The sequence below is a fragment of the Saccoglossus kowalevskii genome, chromosome 18 (genome assembly GCF_978046115.1).
Source record: "Saccoglossus kowalevskii chromosome 18, keSacKowa6.1, whole genome shotgun sequence".
NCBI lineage: Eukaryota > Metazoa > Hemichordata > Enteropneusta > Harrimaniidae > Saccoglossus > Saccoglossus kowalevskii.
In genome coordinates this window covers 26,930,052-26,952,774 of record NC_140658.1, presented here as the reverse complement: position 1 = coordinate 26,952,774, position 22,723 = coordinate 26,930,052, and positions in this window count along the sequence as shown.

Here is a 22,723-nt window from a genome sequence, read left to right as displayed (position 1 = left end):
GTGGTCGTATGTGATCAAGCCTGTATGTACATAACTATTGTGGTCATATGTGATCAAGCTTGTACATACATAACTATTGTAGTCATATGTGATCAAGCTTGTACGTACATAACTATTGTGGTCATATGTGATCAAGCTTGTACATACATAACTATTGTGGTCATATGTGATCAAGCTTGTACATACATAACTATTGTGGTTGTATGTGATCAAGCTTGTACGTACATAACTATTGTAGTCATATGTGATCAAGCCTGTATGTACATAACTATTGTGGTTGTATGTGATCAAGCTTGTACGTACATAACTATTGTCGTATGTGATCAAGCCTGTATGTACATAACTATTGTAGTCATATGTGATCAAGCCTGTATGTACATAACTATTGTGGTTGTATGTGATCAAGCTTGTACATACATAACTATTGTGGTTGTATGTGATCAAGCTTGTACGTACATAACTATTGTGGTTGTATGTGATCAAGCCTGTACGTACATAACTATTGTGGTCATATGTGATCAAGCTTGTACATACATAACTATTGTGGTCATATGTGATCAAGCCTGTATGTACATAACTATTGTGGTTGTATGTGATCAAGCCTGTATGTACATAACTATTGTGGTCGTATGTGATCAAGCTTGTACATACATAACTATTGTGGTCATATGTGATCAAGCTTGTACGTACATAACTATTGTGGTCATATGTGATCAAGCTTGTACATACATAACTATTGTGGTCATATGTGATCAAGCCTGTACATACATAACTATTGTGGTCATATGTGATCAAGTCTGTATGTACATAACTATTGTGGTCGTATGTGATCAAGCTTGTACATACATAACTATTGTGGTCATATGTGATCAAGCTTGTACGTACATAACTATTGTGGTCGTATGTGATCAAGCTTGTACATACATAACTATTGTAGTCATATGTGATCAAGCTTGTACATACATAACTATTGTGGTCATATGTGATCAAGTCTGTATGTACATAACTATGGTGGTCGTATGTGATCAAGCCTGTATGTACATAACTATGGTGGTCGTATGTGATCAAGCCTGTACGTACATAACTATTGTGGTCATATGTGATCAAGCCTGTACGTACATAACTATTGTGGTTGTATGTGATCAAGTCTGTATGTACATAACTATTGTGGTCATATGTGATCAAGCTTGTACGTACATAACTATTGTGGTCATATGTGATCAAGCTTGTACGTACATAACTATTGTGGTCGTATGTGATCAAGCTTGTACATACATAACTATTATGGTCATATGTGATCAAGCCTGTATGTACATAACTATGGTGGTCGTATGTGATCAAGCCTGTACATACATAACTATTATGGTCATATGTGATCAAGCCTGTATGTACATAACTATTGTGGTCGTATGTGATCAAGCTTGTACATACATAACTATTGTGGTCATATGTGATCAAGCCTGTATGTACATAACTATGGTGGTCGTATGTGATCAAGCCTGTACGTACATAACTATTGTGGTCATATGTGATCAAGCCTGTACGTACATAACTATTGTGGTTGTATGTGATCAAGTCTGTATGTACATAACTATTGTGGTCATATGTGATCAAGCTTGTACATACATAACTATTGTGGTCGTATGTGATCAAGTCTGTATGTACATAACTATTGTGGTCATATGTGATCAAGCTTGTACATACATAACTATTGTGGTCATATGTGATCAAGCTTGTACATACATAACTATTGTAGTCGTATGTGATCAAGCCTGTACGTACATAACTATGGTGGTCGTATGTGATCAAGTCTGTATGTACATAACTATTGTGGTCATATGTGATCAAGCTTGTACATACATAACTATGGTGGTCGTATGTGATCAAGTCTGTATGTACATAACTATTGTGGTCATATGTGATCAAGCTTGTACATACATAACTATGGTGGTCGTATGTGATCAAGTCTGTATGTACATAACTATTGTGGTCATATGTGATCAAGCTTGTACATACATAACTATTGTGGTCATATGTGATCAAGCTTGTACATACATAACTATTGTGGTCATATGTGATCAAGCTTGTACATACATAACTATTGTGGTTGTATGTGATCAAGCCTGTATGTACATAACTATTGTAGTCGTATGTGATCAAGTCTGTATGTACATAACTATTGTGGTCATATGTGATCAAGCCTGTATGTACATAACTATTGTCGTATGTGATCAAGCCTGTACATACATAACTATTGTAGTCGTATGTGATCAAGCTTGTACGTACATAACTATTGTGGTCATATGTGATCAAGCCTGTATGTACATAACTATGGTGGTCGTATGTGATCAAGCCTGTATGTACATAACTATTGTGGTCATATGTGATCAAGCCTGTACATACATAACTATGGTGGTCGTATGTGATCAAGCTTGTACATACATAACTATTGTGGTCGTATGTGATCAAGTCTGTATGTACATAACTATTGTGGTCGTATGTGATCAAGCCTGTACGTACATAACTATTGTGGTTGTATGTGATCAAGCTTGTACGTACATAACTATGGTGGTCGTATGTGATCAAGCCTGTATGTACATAACTATTGTAGTCGTATGTGATCAAGCTTGTACGTACATAACTATTGTGGTCATATGTGATCAAGCCTGTACGTACATAACTATTGTGGTTGTATGTGATCAAGCTTGTACATACATAACTATTGTGATTGTATGTGATCAAGCCTGTACGTACATAACTATTGTGGTCATATGTGATCAAGCCTGTACGTACATAACTATTGTGGTCATATGTGATCAAGCCTGTACGTACATAACTATTGTGGTTGTATGTGATCAAGCTTGTACATACATAACTATTGTGATTGTATGTGATCAAGCCTGTACGTACATAACTATTGTGGTCATATGTGATCAAGCCTGTACGTACATAACTATTGTGGTCATATGTGATCAAGCCTGTACGTACATAACTATTGTGGTCATATGTGATCAAGCTTGTACATACATAACTATTGTGGTCGTATGTGATCAAGCCTGTACATACATAACTATTGTGGTTGTATGTGATCAAGCTTGTACATACATAACTATTGTGATTGTATGTGATCAAGCCTGTACGTACATAACTATTGTGATTGTATGTGATCAAGCCTGTACGTACATAACTATTGTGATTGTATGTGATCAAGCCTGTACGTACATAACTATTGTGATTGTATGTGATCAAGCCTGTACGTACATAACTATTGTGATTGTATGTGATCAAGCCTGTACGTACATAACTATGGTGGTCGTATGTGATCAAGCTTGTATGTACATAACTATTGTGGTCATATGTGATCAAGCCTGTACATACATAACTATTGTAGTCGTATGTGATCAAGCCTGTACATACATAACTATTGTGGTCGTATGTGATCAAGCTTGTATGTACATAACTATTGTGGTCGTATGTGATCAAGCCTGTACGTACATAACTATTGTAGTCGTATGTGATCAAGCCTGTACGTACATAACTATTGTGGTCGTATGTGATCAAGCCTGTACGTACATAACTATGGTGGTCATATGTGATCAAGCCTGTACGTACATAACTATGGTGGTCGTATGTGATCAAGCTTGTACATACATAACTATTGTGGTCGTATGTGATCAAGCTTGTATGTACATAACTATTGTAGTCGTATGTGATCAAGCCTGTATGTACATAACTATTGTAGTCATATGTGATCAAGCTTGTACATACATAACTATTGTGGTCATATGTGATCAAGTCTGTATGTACATAACTATTGTAGTCGTATGTGATCAAGCTTGTACATACATAACTATTGTGGTCGTATGTGATCAAGCTTGTACGTACATAACTATTGTCGTATGTGATCAAGCCTGTATGTACATAACTATTGTGGTCATATGTGATCAAGCCTGTATGTACATAACTATTGTAGTCGTATGTGATCAAGCCTGTATGTACATAACTATTGTCGTATGTGATCAAGCCTGTATGTACATAACTATTGTGGTCATATGTGATCAAGCTTGTACATACATAACTATTGTGGTCATATGTGATCAAGCTTGTACATACATAACTATTGTAGTCGTATGTGATCAAGCCTGTATGTACATAACTATTGTAGTCATATGTGATCAAGCCTGTATGTACATAACTATTGTAGTCGTATGTGATCAAGCTTGTACATACATAACTATTGTGGTCGTATGTGATCAAGCTTGTACGTACATAACTATTGTCGTATGTGATCAAGCCTGTATGTACATAACTATTGTGGTCATATGTGATCAAGCCTGTATGTACATAACTATTGTAGTCGTATGTGATCAAGCCTGTATGTACATAACTATTGTCGTATGTGATCAAGCCTGTATGTACATAACTATTGTGGTCATATGTGATCAAGCTTGTACATACATAACTATTGTGGTCATATGTGATCAAGCTTGTACATACATAACTATTGTAGTCGTATGTGATCAAGCCTGTACATACATAACTATTGTGGTCATATGTGATCAAGCCTGTACATACATAACTATTGTGGTCGTATGTGATCAAGCTTGTACGTACATAACTATTGTGGTCGTATGTGATCAAGCTTGTACGTATAACTATTGTAGTCGTATGTGATCAAGCCTGTATGTACATAACTATTGTGGTCGTATGTGATCAAGCTTGTACGTACATAACTATTGTGGTCGTATGTGATCAAGTCTGTACGTACATAACTATTGTTGTCCTATGTGATCAAGCTTGTACATACATAACTATTGTCGTATGTGATCAAGCCTGTATGTACATAACTATTGTGGTTGTATGTGATCAAGCCTGTACATACATAACTATTGTGGTCATATGTGATCAAGTCTGTACGTACATAACTATTGTTGTCCTATGTGATCAAGCTTGTACATACATAACTATTGTCGTATGTGATCAAGCCTGTATGTACATAACTATTGTAGTCGTATGTGATCAAGCCTGTATGTACATAACTATTGTTGTCCTATGTGATCAAGCTTGTACGTACATAACTATTGTGGTCGTATGTGATCAAGCTTGTACGTACATAACTATTGTAGTCGTATGTGATCAAGCTTGTACATACATAACTATTGTAGTCATATGTGATCAAGCCTGTACATACATAACTATTGTTGTCCTATGTGATCTAGCCTGTACGTACATAACTATTGTGGTCATATGTGATCAAGTCTGTATGTACATAACTATTATGGTTGTATTTTCAGATCTATGATCCAGGTGCGTTTTATGGGACAATCAATTGGCCAAATAACAGAATCCCACTCGACATGCCAGTCTGTGGTTTCTACAACGAACTGTGCCCACGTGAGTATAGGCAATTTAAATAAAATAATTTAATATTATTCTGTTTCTAAGTTATATACACTCTTTATGCCTATACTGTAGAATTGTTAATTATTTTCTGATATTTTCTGCTTTTATTCATTGTGTTTTAAATCCTTACTGTGGTTTATTGCACTTATACCAACTTCATATTTTAAATATAATTCTGAGACATAAAAATAATTTCAAAGTATCAAGAGCTATGTACAAATGTGATACGCTAGGACTCACAACATTCTTCTTGCAACCATGGTTTGATAAAAATGGGCCCTGGAACTAGCATACAGTCATTATAGATACATCGATCATAGAGCACATTCATTATATATTTATTAAATATAGTTTGGTTAACATATGTAAAATCGCCAATTAGTGTTGATTATGTTTTTGACTCCCATGTGCGAAGCACAAAAAGGGAGTCTTTGCAGTTAGTGTGTCTGTCTGTGTGTGTGTCTGTCTGTCTGTCTGTGTGTCTGTGTGTGTGTCTGTTCCATCGATATCTCAAGAACCAATGTTCGAATTTCAATGAAACTTGGTATATAGCTTGTCTGGGGCAATGCGCAGATTTGATTAGTTTTTGGTTGACATCCATGCATATTAATGAGCTCATCTGCATAATAATGTGTGAATTTTACACTATTTCTGTTATATCTCAAGAAGCATTAAAACGATTTTCATGTAACTTGGTAAGAATGTTACTAATGATTGGCAGCTGCAATTCATTGTTGTATTTTACATTTTAATTAAAATTTAGCATTTTTTATGTATTTTTGTATTATTTTTTTTTAAAATTTTTCTGCCCAATTGCATGAATACAACTAATAGGAATCGGTGAGTGGACTAATTTGCATAATGATGCACATGCGTATTCTATTTTTTATGACCAGCAATTTATGATGGTGTCAGCCATTTTGTTATTTCCAGTGTGTTGTACAAAAACGAAGCAAGCGCTCGGGAGAGGAAATGTATCAGTTTACATTATGAAAAGGTCTAAGAAATTACATGTATGATTTTTTATTATCGTATAAGTAAATAAATAAATAAGTAATTGAACAAATGTATAACCTCAATGACTGTGAAACGAATTACTGTGCAAGCTAGTTTACATTCACTTGTGGTGTACAATTACATTCAAGCCACGGAACATTGAACCCTGTGTGAGCCCAGTCAAGAAAATAACGAATGTGAAATTCATCATCGCTAAAACCATGGCAGTGTTGAAGATATGAAAATGGTTGGTAGGTTCGATTTCATGGTAAAATGTTGTGTAAATTCGTTGTACTTGTGAATCCTGATTTATCACCGTATTATTGAACGCGAGAACAAATATGGTGACCTCCAGCATCAATGTAGTTGTATCAAGTCGCTGCCGTAAGGAGATATTTCCTTTGTATCGCTTACCAACATTGTATTGTACTTCTTTCCTTTATTTTCCTTTACACATTTGGAAACTTGCATGGTGCACTTTCACCCCCACCTTCCCCAAATTACGAAGCTATCAAGTCGATTAGTAGGTATAGGATGTCTATGTGTGTTGTTGACTACTGCGTTGTGTAAGGGCTTCTCGTACGTAAAATGGGGCCCATTCCCAGAAAAAATATCTATTTACACAGAGCTGACAAAATTCGCCTACATGTGTGAATATATGTTGGGATTTGGAGAAAAAAAACTCATAAAACATACCGAATTTACCGTGACAGGAGTGATCAATTTTGGTGCCGATTGCTGGTGGGCTGATCAGCATGTCGGATTATTTCTGAGAACATTCTTCGTGTGGGAAATCACAAAATTATTAGCACTAAGTTGGCTGGTTTACCTTATTTTGTGTCAGAGTACCCTGTACAAATGACGTGAATCGACATGCGATGATTACCAAAACAATTTGAAAATCGGTGTCTCATTTGTTCACCGCCCCCTCAACACGGTGATTTGTTACGATCGACGGTGATTTTTTATGAGGGGTATTTTTCCTGGCCCTTTTCGTCGGAAATTACGAATTCATTGGCTCTAATATATCCTAGTTTACTTTAGTTGTTTCATCCGATTATTCTGTACATTGATTTTACCTTGCAAAGGAAACAATCGGTGTCTGGCTTTGTTATATTTACACAATTGCAACACCTTATGTGGGCCCCCAGCGTGGGCCTCGTATTTCACTATTTTTTTCATTGAATATTACACGGCACGATATCCCTCAAATCAGAAGGCACATTTATTACTCGAGTTACTGTTCCTATTAAGTTAAGCCATGGAGCAAAAAAGAAAATATGGTTAAGCTGAATACCATGCTTCATGTGGAATGTATAGACCGTGATGTCGGCATTAACTACTGGATGCACAGTGGAAACCACTGGAGTAACGCCACGCTGACCGGCGTCTCCTGCCTGGTAAAAAAAACATGCGGGACGGGCTGCAGGGTTTTAAGCCGTCGTAGATGTTTTTGAAACGAAAATTAGCGAATAGGTTTTGTTTCGAGCCACTTAAAATGTCTTATGTGTATTTTTGGTTGGTACTCATCGTGTGCGACGTGCCCCAGATAGTGTCAATTTATACACAGTAACAAATGAGACGCGTTGGGGATCACTTTAAATTTTACGTACCGAGAAGTACGTCTGCCGTAAATTATTAATATTTGTTATGGTACTGAGCTGTACGATGGTTGTGATTTTACCATGTCGATTTTCGGGATATACGAACCAATCGAAAAGATTGCCTTCCTTATTGATATACGTAACTGAAAGTAAATAAATATAATATTTATTGACACACATATTGATATTAAGATAGTGGTTTGAATTTTAGATATTTAGATTGTGATTGTTTGTCAGAAATTTACATAGTTGTTCTTGCTACTTTACGTTTTCAGTGTTAACTAAATTTCTAAAATATTTTTAATTGCCCTATAAGTTTATTTTGGGCATTTATTTGTTTACTATTTCGTTGCATTTCATTTTCCTCAATGTTTTATGAATTATTTCAGTTTTCTTTTTAATGTTTCAATTTTGTGTAGCTATTTTATGCATATTTTTAAGTAGGCTTATTGTAGGTATACGATGTCTATGTGTGTAGATGACTACTGGTGGCTCCTTATTTAATAGATTATTCATAATAATTTGTTTATCATTTTCAAATATACCCGAATATTACATTATGATCCCTATTCCCTCAGCACACAGTTCTTTCTAAGCTTTCTTTGATTTGTCGTTGTTTTCATGTAAATTCTGAAAAATTTATTTTCTCATACACCTCTTTTAAAGGCAAAATACCCAAGTAAATAATATTTTCGCTGATTTCACTTGACAGCAAAAAAAAAAAAATATGGTATATCGTCTGTTTTACCACAGCTTGCGCTGATCAAAAACATAAAAACATGCTTTTCCCATTTATAACATCGTAATCCAGGTATTAAAAAACTGGTATATTATAATATGAGATTGTCACAAGAATACTGCAATGTATGCGCAAATGGCAGTACAACAATTGTATCACCCATCATGTGGGTGAAAGAAAAGTAACAAAAGATATATATCAAGAGTAAAGCTTCTCCTCCTCTCTCCTCCCCTATTACCTTCCATGCCTAATAACAATGTTTATTGAGGATTGAATGACAAATACATTCATGCAATCTATTGGCTCGTCTTGTCAATGTGCAATATAACAATTCATGTACTTGTGTTATTTTTTACAGAAACACAATTATATCTCACCATTGCCTTGCCAATATGTGGATTACTGTTTGCTGTTAGCTTAATAGGATTTTATATTTACAGGTAAACATTTCACATAAGGGTTAATTGTACATTGTGCAAATTTTAACTTGGCACATAGATGCTCTGGAATAATCCACAGACTTGATTAGGTAGTAATAGGTTGAAACCATGTATATTAATGACCTAATTTGCATATTAGTTAGCCAATTTTATGCAAATTTTAACTTGGCACATAGATGCTCTGGAATAATCCACAGACTTGATTAGGTAGTAATAGGTTGAAACCATGTATATTAATGACCTAATTTGCATATTAGTTAGCCAATTTTATGCAAATTTTAACTTGGCACATAGATGCTCTGGAATAATCCACAGACTTGATTAGGTAGTAATAGGTTGAAACCATGTATATTAATGACCTAATTTGCATATTAGTTAGCCAATTTTATGCAAATTTTAACTTGGCACATAGATGCTCTGGAATAATCCACAGACTTGATTAGGTAGTAATAGGTTGAAACCATGTATATTAATGACCTAATTTGCATATTAGTTAGCCAATTTTATGCAAATTTTAACTTGGCACATAGATGCTCTGGAATAATCCACAGACTTGATTAGGTAGTAATAGGTTGAAACCATGTATATTAATGACCTAATTTGCATATTAGTTAGCCAATTTTATGCATTTTCAAGTACCATGCAACAGATTTGAATAAAACTTGGTACACAGATGCTCTTGGCTAGTGCGCAGACCGTATTAGTTTTTGGTTGACATTTGTGAATTTAATAACCTAATTTACATATTAATATTAACCAATATTAAGCCTGTTCACTTTTTTTTTATCAAGAACTACTTATAACAGATTTCAATGAAACTTGATACATAGATGGACTGGGAAAATGCATATAGTTTCTGTGCAAATTAATTAACTTATCTGCATATTGATTAGCCAGTTTTTCCACCAACTTCTTAACCATGCATTAGATTTCAATGAAACTTAGGTGCTCTGGGATAAGCTATATACATGTTTAGTTTAGGGTTAAATTCCGTGCTTACTAATAACATGTACCTAATTTGCATAAATTGAGCAATTTATAGGTGTTACAGATATCTTGAGTAACACTCATCACATTTCAAGAAACTTGGTACAAAGGTGCTTTTGGATAATCTGCAGTTCTGGTTACTTCAGGGTTTAAATTAATGTATATTAATTACCTGCTTTGTATAAATAGGTTCATGATTGATTTATTTCACCAGAAAATATACAACAACAGAAAACAAACCAATTACTAATAACATGTACCTAATTTGCATAAATTGAGCAATTTATAGGTGTTACAGATATCTTGAGTAACACTCATCACATTTCAAGAAACTTGGTACAAAGGTGCTTTTGGATAATCTGCAGTTCTGGTTACTTCAGGGTTTAAATTAATGTATATTAATTACCTGCTTTGTATAAATAGGTTCATGATTGATTTATTGATTGATTTATTTCACCAGAAAATATACAACAACAGAAAACAAACAATGTGAGAAAGAAAAGTGGCTTCATTAATATGCAGTGTTATATTTTGAGCACTGTTGCAGATAACTAATGCAATACTGGAGGGATTTGACAGGAGATGTGACTAAAATATCAGATAAGCACATATGGTCATGTGACCTGATTAATATGCATAACTGTAATATATGAAGCCCTGCTGCAGTTAGTGATCTGCAACCAGTGCTATAATGAAGGCATTGGACCAGAGATATGACTAATGTATCAGATGACTGTACATTTGTCGTGTGACCTCAATAATACACGTAACTGTAATAATGAGTACTGTTGCAGATAGGAACATGCAACAAGTACTATAATTGTTTCAGACAAAATATATGACAGAAAAATCAAGTCATCATATATACTATTGTAGTATGTACAGTATTCCTTTATTTGTACTTCATGCCACAAATACCCTCAGCACATCTGAGTTCTTTCTAAGTGACTTGTTATAGCTATTTCTAGTGGCTTGTAATATATACTACAGTTTAATAACAGCTTAAATCTACATGAACAAGCCATGCATGGCACAGTCCCAGTTAGTTATCAAATTTAAGATATATAGTTTTGTTTATAGTAATTTATTTACTTATTGACTCTTACACAATCCCCGGAAGGAAAGAAAATGGTCACAAAGTACAAGGAGAAATATATATTTAAAAAAACAAAACAAAAACACAATATACTAAATAACAAATACAATCACTAAATTACTAGATAATACAAAATCTCTAAAATACAATCTAATATAAAATTACAAAATTGACAGCAGGCATTAAGATGTCAAGTAAGACCCTGCTTCCTGACTTCAAAGCTTTTACTTATGAACTGTGCTACTGGTATAATAATGTTTTCATTCTGTAACAATTCCATGAATTTTTTCTCTGCAGGTTTATTTTCAAATGCTGGGATCATATCCTTAGCTTTATTGAACAGTTTGGCACGCAACTCATTATATTTGTTGCATTCCAGCAGAAAATGCATTTCATCCTCAATTAGACCTTTGTTACACATGTCACAAACCCTGTTGTTTAGTGGGATTTTTTTATGACGACCCATTTCAATTTTGAGACTATGGTCACTAAGACGAAATTTGGTAAGCACACTACGCAGTTCAAAGTTTTTTAGCTTGACTAAATATGGCTCAAGTTTTAAATCTGATTTGATTAGCCGATATGTTCTTAGTTTGTTTTTCTCATTTGCTTTGGTGCGGTTATCATTATGGACCTCACCTTTCCATCTTGTTAGAGAAATAAATCCTTGATGCCCAAATCAATTTGTTTCATTTGTGCCGAGGTTAATTTATCACAGTTGTTAACTGAATGATATAGTTGGATATTGTTTAATAATGATGTCACTTCTAGATACCATTTACTTTTAATGCTTTGGTTAACCACAAAAGCTTCCTTGAGTAACGCATTATTAGAATTCATGGCCCTACTGTAATATTTAATTATTTGTTTTTTTATAAATACGTCTAGGGGGTATCTGCCTAACTCGCTATACATGGCCATAATTGGTGTGTGTTGTGACACCCCCAGTAGATACCGACAATAACTTAATTGAACGTCTTCAATAGGTGATTTAGTGGAGAACTCATCACCCCAAACATCACAACCATAAATGAGGATAGGTCTGATGAGTTTGTCAAAAAGGGAAATTGAAACTTTTATACTTATGTTTTGTATTGAGCCAAGCTTTGCTTTCATTGAAAACAGAGCTTTTTGAGCCTTACGTTTAAGGTTTTTTAGGCCATCCTTAAATTTACCATTGGCACTAATGACTAGTCCCAGATAGTTATAAGATTTAACTGTATCAAGTTCGATACCTCCAAGAAAAAATGTATCATTATTCAAACGTCTGTTTGATTTATTGAAAATTAAAATTTTGGTTTTGTCAGTGTTGACAGAGAGCTTCCACGTTTTAGCATACAAAGCCAAACTATCAAGACATGTCTGTAATCCCTGTTTAGTTTTAGAAAGTGTCACAATATCATCGGCATAGAGTAGACAGCTGACATGCGAGTTTTCTAAATAAGGAGGATCACAGGTATTAGGATTGAAAATAGTGGGCAGGTCATTTAAAAAAAGATTGAAGAGAGTTGGACTAAGATTACATCCCTGTTTAACACCAATATTGGACTGAAATTGTTTTGTTAAGCCTTCTTTACATTTAACTTTATATTTTACTTTACTGTACATGTTTTTGATAGTTTTATACATTTTTCCAGTTATACCATATTTGATTAATTTTTTGAATAGACCATCATGCCAGACACTGTCAAAGGCCTTTCTAAGGTCAATAAAGCAGGCATATAATTTTTTTGATTTTTTAATATTTGTGTTATTTTGTTTATTGGCGCACTCTGACTTACCACTATAGAGATATTTATTTACCAGGGTTTTTAGTATGAAAAGATTGTCTGTAGTTCGACAATCATGCCTGAATCCGAACTGTCGACCGGAAAGAATGTTATTAGAGTCTAAAAATGATGTCAGCCTAATATTTAGAATACTATTGAATAACTTGCCAAGACAGCTAGAGATGGCAATTCCCCTGTAGTTGGCCGGGTTATTTTTCGACCCAGATTTGTGGATTGGTACCAACAGGCCAGTGCTCCAAGAATGTGGATAGTTATTTGAACTATAAACAATATTAAAGAGTTTATGTATTGCATCTAATAAGTGATGTTCACCGTATTTTAACAATTCATTGCAAATTCTATCTTCTGCCGAAGCCTTGTTACTTTTAAGAAGTCTAATGGCTTTAGTTATTTCATTTTTTAAGATTGTTCTGTCTAAATAGGGGTTGCTACTTGCACTCTTTTCACTATTCTCCAGTTCATTCGCAATCTCAGAGTTTGATGTACTGCTATCAGTATTAAGTAGGTTCTTAAAGTAAACCAACCAATCACCAGGTTGAACATTCCCATTATTATTACTGGGGTTCTCGCCATTCATATCACGAAGAATCTTCCAAAATTTAGATGTGTCTGATTTAGAATTTTCCAATTCTTTGAGTTGTACAATCATTTTCTGATTACTTTTATGTTTGATTAGTTTTTGACTCCCATGTGCGAAGCACAAAATGGGAGTCTTTGCAGTTAGTGTGTCTGTATGTGTGTATGTGTGTATGTGTGTCCGACTGTTCCACTGCTATCTCAAGAACCATACATCGGTTTTTGATGAAACTTGGTGCATAGATGCTCTGGGCCAATGCGCAGATTTGATTAGGTTTTGGTAAAAATCCATGCTCGTTAATTACCTAATTTGCATGATAATTAGCTAATTTTTAGCTGTTCAATGACTGTTCCACTGATATCTAAAGAACCACTCATTGGATTTTGATGAAACTTGGTACATAGATGCTCTGAACATGTGCGCAGATTTGATTAGTTTTTGGTAAAAATCCGTGCATATTAATTACCTAATTTGCATGATAATTAGCTGATTTTTAGCTGTTCCATGATTGTTCCACTGATATCTAAACAACCACTCATTGGATTTTGATGAAACTTTGTACATACATGCTCTGAACTAATGCTAGGTTTTGATTAGTTTTTGGTAATAATCCGTGGATACTAATTACCTAATTTGCATAATGATTAGTCAATTTTTGGTTTTTCCACTGATATCTCAAGTACTAATCATCACATTTCAATGAAACTTGGTACATAGATGTCATATGACACTGTACAGACCTGATAGTTTTTATGGTAATATCAGTACATATTAATTACCTAATTTGCATAATTAATTTTCAGCATTTGATATAAGTCCTAATCATCACATTTCAATGAAACTTGGTACATAGATGTCATATGACACTGCACAGACCTGATAGTTTTTATGGTAATATCAGTACATATTAATTACCTAATTTGCATAATTAATTAATTTTCAGCATTTGATATAAGTAGTGAGCATTACATTTCAATGAAACTTGGTACTTACATACTCAAGGACTATGCAGAGATTGATTGTTTCCGATAAATATTTGTGCATATTAATCACCTAATTTGCATAATGATTAGTCAATTTTCGGTTTTTCCACTGATATCTCAAGTACTAATCATCACATTTCAATGAAACTTGGTACATAGATGTCATATGACACTGCACAGACCTGATAGTTTTATGGTAATATCAGTACATATTAATTACCTAATTTGCATAATTAATTAATTTTCAGCATTTGATATAAGTAGTGAGCATTACATTTCAATGAAAATTGGTACTTACATACTCGAGGACTATGCAGAGATTGATTGTTAGTCCCCGTTCGGACGCAGTCCGAAAACGGGGACTTATGTTTTGCCCTGTGTGCGTCCGTGCGTCCGTGCGTCCGTGATCACCTGTATCTCGAACATGCATGGACCGATTAAGTTCAAACTTCACTCATACATCACACATTATATGGGACATATGCACATGCATTTTTTTCATGATCCGATTAACGATAGCCGAATAGCGGCCATTTTAAGGCCGAAAATGCATCAAAATCGCACATTTTCACCATTCCGGACCCGGATCTCAGTTATGCATGGACGGATTTTGTTCAAATTTGGTACATACATTAAACATAATAGGACCTTGATGCACGTCATTTTTTTTTTTGGATCGGGTTCGAAATGGCCGACTGGCGGCCATTTTGTTTTAAAGAATTCAGTTCTGGATCCGTATCTGAGACATGCTTGGATTGATCGAGTTCAAACTTCACACACACAAGATACATCATGTCACAAATATGTATGTGCATTTGTTTCATGATCTCATTAACGATAGCCAAATAGCAGCCGCTTTAAGGCCGAAAATGCATTGAAATCGCACATTTTCACCATTCCGGACCCGGATCTCAGTTATGCATGGACGGATTTCATTCAAATTTGGTACATACATTAAACATAATAGGACCTTGATGCACGTCATTTTTTTTTTCGGATCAAGTTCGAAATAGCCGACTGGCGGCCATTTTGTTTTAAAGAATTCAGTTCTGGATCCGTATCCGAGACATGTCTGGATTGATCAAGTTCAAACTTCACACACACAAGGTACATCATGTCACAAATATGTATGTGCATTTGTTTCATGATCTCATTAACGATAGCCAAATGGGGGCCGCTTTAAGGCCGAAAATGCATTGAAATCGCACATTTTCACCATTCCGGACCCATATCTCAGTTATGCATGGATGGATTTTGTTCAAATTTGGTACATACATTAAACATAATAGGACCTTGATGCACGTCATTTTTTTTTTTCGGATCAAGTTCGAAATAGCCGACTGGCGGCCATTTTGTTTTAAAGAATTCAGTTCTGGATCCGTATCCGAGACATGTCTGGATTGATCAAGTTCAAACTTCACACACACAAGGTACATCATGTCACAAATATGTATGTGCATTTGTTTCATGATCTCATTAACGATAGCCAAATGGGGGCCGCTTTAAGGCCGAAAATGCATTGAAATCGCACATTTTCACCATTCCGGACCCATATCTCAGTTATGCATGGATGGATTTTGTTCAAATTTGGTACATACATTAAACATAATAGGACCTTGATGCACGTCATTTTTTTTTTTTCGGATCAAGTTCGAAATAGCCGACTGGCGGCCATTTTGTTTTAAAGAATTCAGTTCTGGATCCGTATCCGAGACATGTCTGGATTGATCAAGTTCAAACTTCACACACACAAGGTACATCATGTCACAAATATGTATGTGCATTTGTTTCATGATCTCATTAACGATAGCCAAATGGGGGCCGCTTTAAGGCCGAAAATGCATTGAAATCGCACATTTTCACCATTCCGGACCCATATCTCAGTTATGCATGGATGGATTTTGTTCAAATTTGGTACATACATTAAACATAATAGGACCTTGATGCACGTCTTTTTTTTTTTTCGGATCAAGTTCGAAATAGCCGACTGGCGGCCATTTTGTTTTAAAGAATTCAGTTCTGGATCCGTATCCGAGACATGTCTGGATTGATCAAGTTCAAACTTCACACACACAAGGTACATCATGTCACAAATATGTATGTGCATTTGTTTCATGATCTCATTAACGATAGCCAAATGGGGGCCGCTTTAAGGCCGAAAATGCATTGAAATCGCACATTTTCACCATTCCGGACCCATATCTCAGTTATGCATGGATGGATTTTGTTCAAATTTGGTACATACATTAAACATAATAGGACCTTGATGCACGTCATTTTTTTTTTTCGGATCAAGTTCGAAATAGCCGACTGGCGGCCATTTTGTTTTAAAGAATTCAGTTCTGGATCCGTATCCGAGACATGTCTGGATTGATCAAGTTCAAACTTCACACACACAAGGTACATCATGTCACAAATATGTATGTGCATTTGTTTCATGATCTCATTAACGATAGCCAAATGGGGGCCGCTTTAAGGCCGAAAATGCATTGAAATCGCACATTTTCACCATTCCGGACCCATATCTCAGTTATGCATGGATGGATTTTGTTCAAATTTGGTACATACATTAAACATAATAGGACCTTGATGCACGTCATTTTTTTTTTTTCGGATCAAGTTCGAAATAGCCGACTGGCGGCCATTTTGTTTTAAAGAATTCAGTTCTGGATCCGTATCCGAGACATGTCTGGATTGATCAAGTTCAAACTTCACACACACAAGGTACATCATGTCACAAATATGTATGTGCATTTGTTTCATGATCTCATTAACGATAGCCAAATGGGGGCCGCTTTAAGGCCGAAAATGCATTGAAATCGCACATTTTCACCATTCCGGACCCATATCTCAGTTATGCATGGATGGATTTTGTTCAAATTTGGTACATACATTAAACATAATAGGACCTTGATGCACGTCTTTTTTTTTTTTTCGGATCAAGTTCGAAATGGCCGACTGGCGGCCATTTTGTTAAAGAATTCAGTTCTGGATCCGTATCCAAGACATGTCTGGATTGATCAAGTTCAAACTTCACACACACATGGTACATCATGTCACAAATAGATATGTGCATTTGTTTCATGATCTGCTTAACAATAGCGGAATGATGGCCATTTTAAGGCCGAAAATGCATCAAAATCACGTATTTTCACAATTCCAGAACCGGATCTCAGTCATGCATGGATGGATTTTGTTCAGATTTAGCACAATGTGTTGTACATATGCAGGTGCATTTCGGTCATGATCTGCTTTGAATGTATATGTCACTCAAATATGAACGGAACGGGGACGTGTCATTGACAATGACTTGTTTCTGATAAATATTTGTGCATATTAATCACCTAATTTGCATAATTAGTTAATTTTCAGCTTTTCCACGGGTATCTCAAGTACTAATCATCGCATTTCAATGAAACTTGGTACATAGATCCTTTAGGACCATGCAAAGACCTGATTAGTTTTAGGGCAAATAATTGTGCATATTAATAAATAATTTGCATAATTAATTTTCAGCTTTTCTACTGATATCTAAAGTACTAATCATCACATTTCAATGAATCTAGAATTATGCAGACCCAATGAGTTTCTGGTAAATATTTGTGCATATTAATCACCTAATTTGCATAATTAACCAACTTTCACACTGATATCTCGGGTACTAAACATCACATATCAATGAATGTACATGGATGCTGTAGGACAATAGACAGACCTGGATAATTGTGGGTTAAAACCTGTACATATTAATTACCTAATTTGCATAATTAACCAATTTTAAGCTTTCACACTGATATCTAAAGTACTAGTACTAATATATATATATATATATATATATATATATATATATATATATATATATATATATATATATATATATATATTCCATTTCAATGAAACTTAGTACAAAGATGCTCTAGGACAATGTACAAACCTAATTAGTTTGGGGTAAAAATCTGTTCATATTAATTCCCTAATAAGCATAATAATTCATAATTTTTTGGTTCTAATCACATTTCAATTAAACTTGGAAACATAGATTTTCTGTTACATTGCGCAGACCTCATTAGTTTTACACTCAAATCTGTTCATATTAATTTTCTGATTTGCATAATTAGTTTTCAGCTAAGTAATTTCGAATTATATTTAATGTGTCTCCAATACTCTCAGCACATGGGAGTTCTTTCTAAGCTTTCTTTGATTTATACTGTTTACGGGTTTGAAAGAATTTCCCTCGGATATATGGATCTTGAGGATACTTTTGTAATAAACGTGATAGGCTCCTTAACTCCTTACGAAGGGACCAACAATCCTGGTCAAACCAATTTTTTTGTTTACTTTTGCGTTTATTTTTTTTAAGTTTAGGAGTAATTTTCTTTAGACATTTGTCTGCAATTTTTGTAATTAAATTTTCAAAATCTGTGACTGCAGTTTCTGACTCATAAATGCTATAAGGTTTGCTCATAAAATTCTTAATTTCATTATTATTTAACTTTTCAAGGTTTGTTTGATAATTGTCCTTAGCCTAGTCATTCCACATATATTTTGATGGTAAAGGATCTAATTTATCATTGCTTTTATTATTTTCATTTAGACACATGTTAATATTAATCTTCATAGATAAAGTTAAAGCACAGTGGTCTGATAAATGAGACAAATCGGCTACTTTAAAATATTGTAATGAGTCGCATAAATTCTTTGAAGTTATCCCGTAATCGATTGTACTGCTACCCCGGGGAGTGTGACATGTGTATTTTCCTGTAGAGTCACCAATAGTTCTACCATTCAGAATGATGAGGTTGCAATCAATACAAACTGAATTAATTTTTTACCAAATTTGTTAATACAGCATGATGAATTAACATCCATAGTATTTCTGTTGCCAAAATTGTCATTAATATAGTAGGATGGTAAGGGTAGATGCATATTTCTGCTATCATCAATTCTATCATCAAGGCTACCAATTCTAGCATTGAAATCCCCTACGAGAAGAACATCACCTTTGGATGAAAATTGTAAAATATCTTTTTCCAGATAACTAAACAGATCAACATCCTTGTTCTTATAAAGGAATGAGTTCTCAGGTGGGATGTAAATACAACCAATGTATAAATCATTATTAGTAGCACAGATTGTTTTGTCAATCTTACACCAAATAAAATGTGCTGTATTGCCAGAAATATGAGTAATGTACTGTTTGTATTTACTTTTAAATAGAACAGCGACACCCCCTCTTTCTTTTTTTGAGCGACCAAGATTTCTGTCTTGGTGTATCACCTCATATGAATCTAGGCTGTTTTCTAATCTAACACTACTGTTACTGCTAAGCCAAGTTTCTTGGAAACAAGCCAAGTCTAGGGAAGAGGTGTAATTAATAAAATCAGCATTTGACAGCTTACTGCTATTCAACCCATTGATATTCCAACTACCTATTTTGAAGTTGGACATTTTTCAGCAAGCGAAAATATACAATAATAAAAAAATATATATATATAAAAAAAAAAAAAGAACTACACAAAAATACTACACACTTAGTATACTGAAGGAAATAAAAGTTAGCAAGGGGAAACGGGGCTGGAAAATATAATGTACTAGTAGAACAGTTAATTAAATTTGAAACAATAAGTATTAATATAGCTGGAATATAACCATGTCAGGATTATGATTATGATGATTGTTTAACATTAAAATGATTGACATTTGTATCTGATCATCAAAGGAGTACTTGTCCATATTGAGAGATATTGCTCTGGAACAGCATTAGTTAAAACAAAATCAGCCATTTTGAATACATGTATATATCTATAACATGTATAATGAATATATAAAATTTGAACATAATCAGTGAATGCAAGTCAGAGATATGGCACTAGAACCCGTCAACCACATTCATTAAAACGAAATGGCCACCAGTCGTCCATTTTGAATTTATCTGAGAAACAAAATGATTTGCATCAAGGTCCCATAATGTCTAATGTATATACCAAGTTTGAACAAAATCCATCTGTATACAGCCGAGAAATGCTTGATTTTAATGATTTTTCTGTCCAAAAATGGCCGCCATTCAGCTAACTTGATTCAGATTGTGAAACAAATTGATGTACATATGTATAATATTATGTATGATGTAATGTGTGAAGTTTTATTGTGATTGGTCCAGGCATGTCTAAGATGCAGGTCCTGCACGCACACACAGATGCACTAAAAAGTTCATTACCGGGATAATAATAATAGCAATAATAATATTAATAATAATAACTTTATTAGTCTGAAAGTACTATCTGAGGATACTGTAATGGTAAAAAAACAAAAAATAAAATACATTGCACACAGACAATACGTTATGTGTAACTGAAAAAAAATGAACTACTAAATGTAACTTATGGCGTTACGGTGACAGATGTATAATAATACAGTGTATTATGATTATTATTATTATTAGGAAGCGAAAATATGAGGCGGAACTTGATAATCTGGTTTGGAAGATTGACTATGACAATATTACGATACAAGGAGAATACACTGGGGCTTCTCGTGCAATATCAATGAAAAGCATGGTAAGACAGTATTTTGTTCAGGCAGTTCGGGTATGCAGAAACCATAGTTAAAACGTAACAAAATTGATGCTACACTTTATAAACTATCAATAATACAGAAATTGAATTTTCCAATAACTGGTATATGTTTATTACGGTAATATCTTTTAGATGCAGAGTATTGTGTCAATGGTGAATAACAAAGAAACCCAACAGATATTTGCAAGGATTGGTACATACAAGGTAAATTCGATCCACTATGACTATAGGTACAGTACAGTTCTCGCGGAAGCTTTGGCTTTTGTGGCATCGTTGTCGCCTACGCATGGCTTCATCGTCGCCTCAGCATTGCATCATTGTGGCATCAGCTTCGCGTCATTGAAAATTGAAGCTGTGTTCGCCTCGCTTATTTTGTGGCATCATCGTGGCCTCAGGTTCACAGTCTCATGGCATCAACATGGCATCAGCTTCAAAGTATTGTGACATGAGTATGACCTCATTATTTTCACATGGAAAGGCAGTAGAGAAAAACACATGTATAGAAGTTTGATATGTAATCGATTTGAAATTTAAAGCGGTAAGGGGAATAAAATAATATGACCAAGAGTAAAATGACATTTTAAACAGATATCTTGTTTAATTATTTAATGTTGCGAGTATTGGGTACCAAAAACTATGTGAAGTACATTGCAATCTGCAAGGTGATGAGTGTCATATTGACTGCAAGGAAAATCGTGATAAATTTAAATCACACGATGCAATCGTCGTTCGGATACAACACAATTTGCTGTACGAAATGAAACTGTTCTAATAAAATTACCTTATTTTCGTTCATTTTATTTGCTGGTAAGAGAACAGATTCAGATTCCACAGTTTGATGGTATTTTTCTGTGTTTCGTTTAGTTTTAGCCGAGTCCGATCCCATGCCCGGACTACTAATACAAGCAAAACACATGTACGCCGCTTGGTGCATCGGCGTTGTCGCCTGCCATCTTGGATACAAAGTTACAAACAAGTGCGTACATTTCCAACTATGAGCTATGATTAAAAACGAGCCACAGGCCTTGTAAAAAATTGAATATCACTTGACATGCAGAAATAATTTATTGGGCTTCAGAAAAAAAGTGTTCATTTAGTTGTAGCCGTAAATATTTGGTGACCAGTCAATGAACAATTTGAAACTCATTATACACACGGAAGTCCTTCGATACTGAATATCATCGACCCCAATCTGGTTTACCTTATTTCCCAACTTGCAAAACTGATTTGTATCTCAGCCCAGTTTTTCTTTTTTCTTTTTTTTGAACTGAGGTCAAATCCCAGTCGTTTGTCAAAATATACCGATGTTTTTCAGTGAATGATTGTGAAGCCTGTCACAGCACAATGAATCAACGCCAGAGATTGGACAGTACGACGACCCTTCAATTAGCGTCAAATATGCTTTGTTACAACATCATTGATTTGCTGAAAGTCACCTGATCGGAGCACGACCTGGGTCATAGAACCATATTTGTCCGTATTATCAACAGGACTTTGCGAGAGAACCACACCCACATTTTCAACCATTTTTAG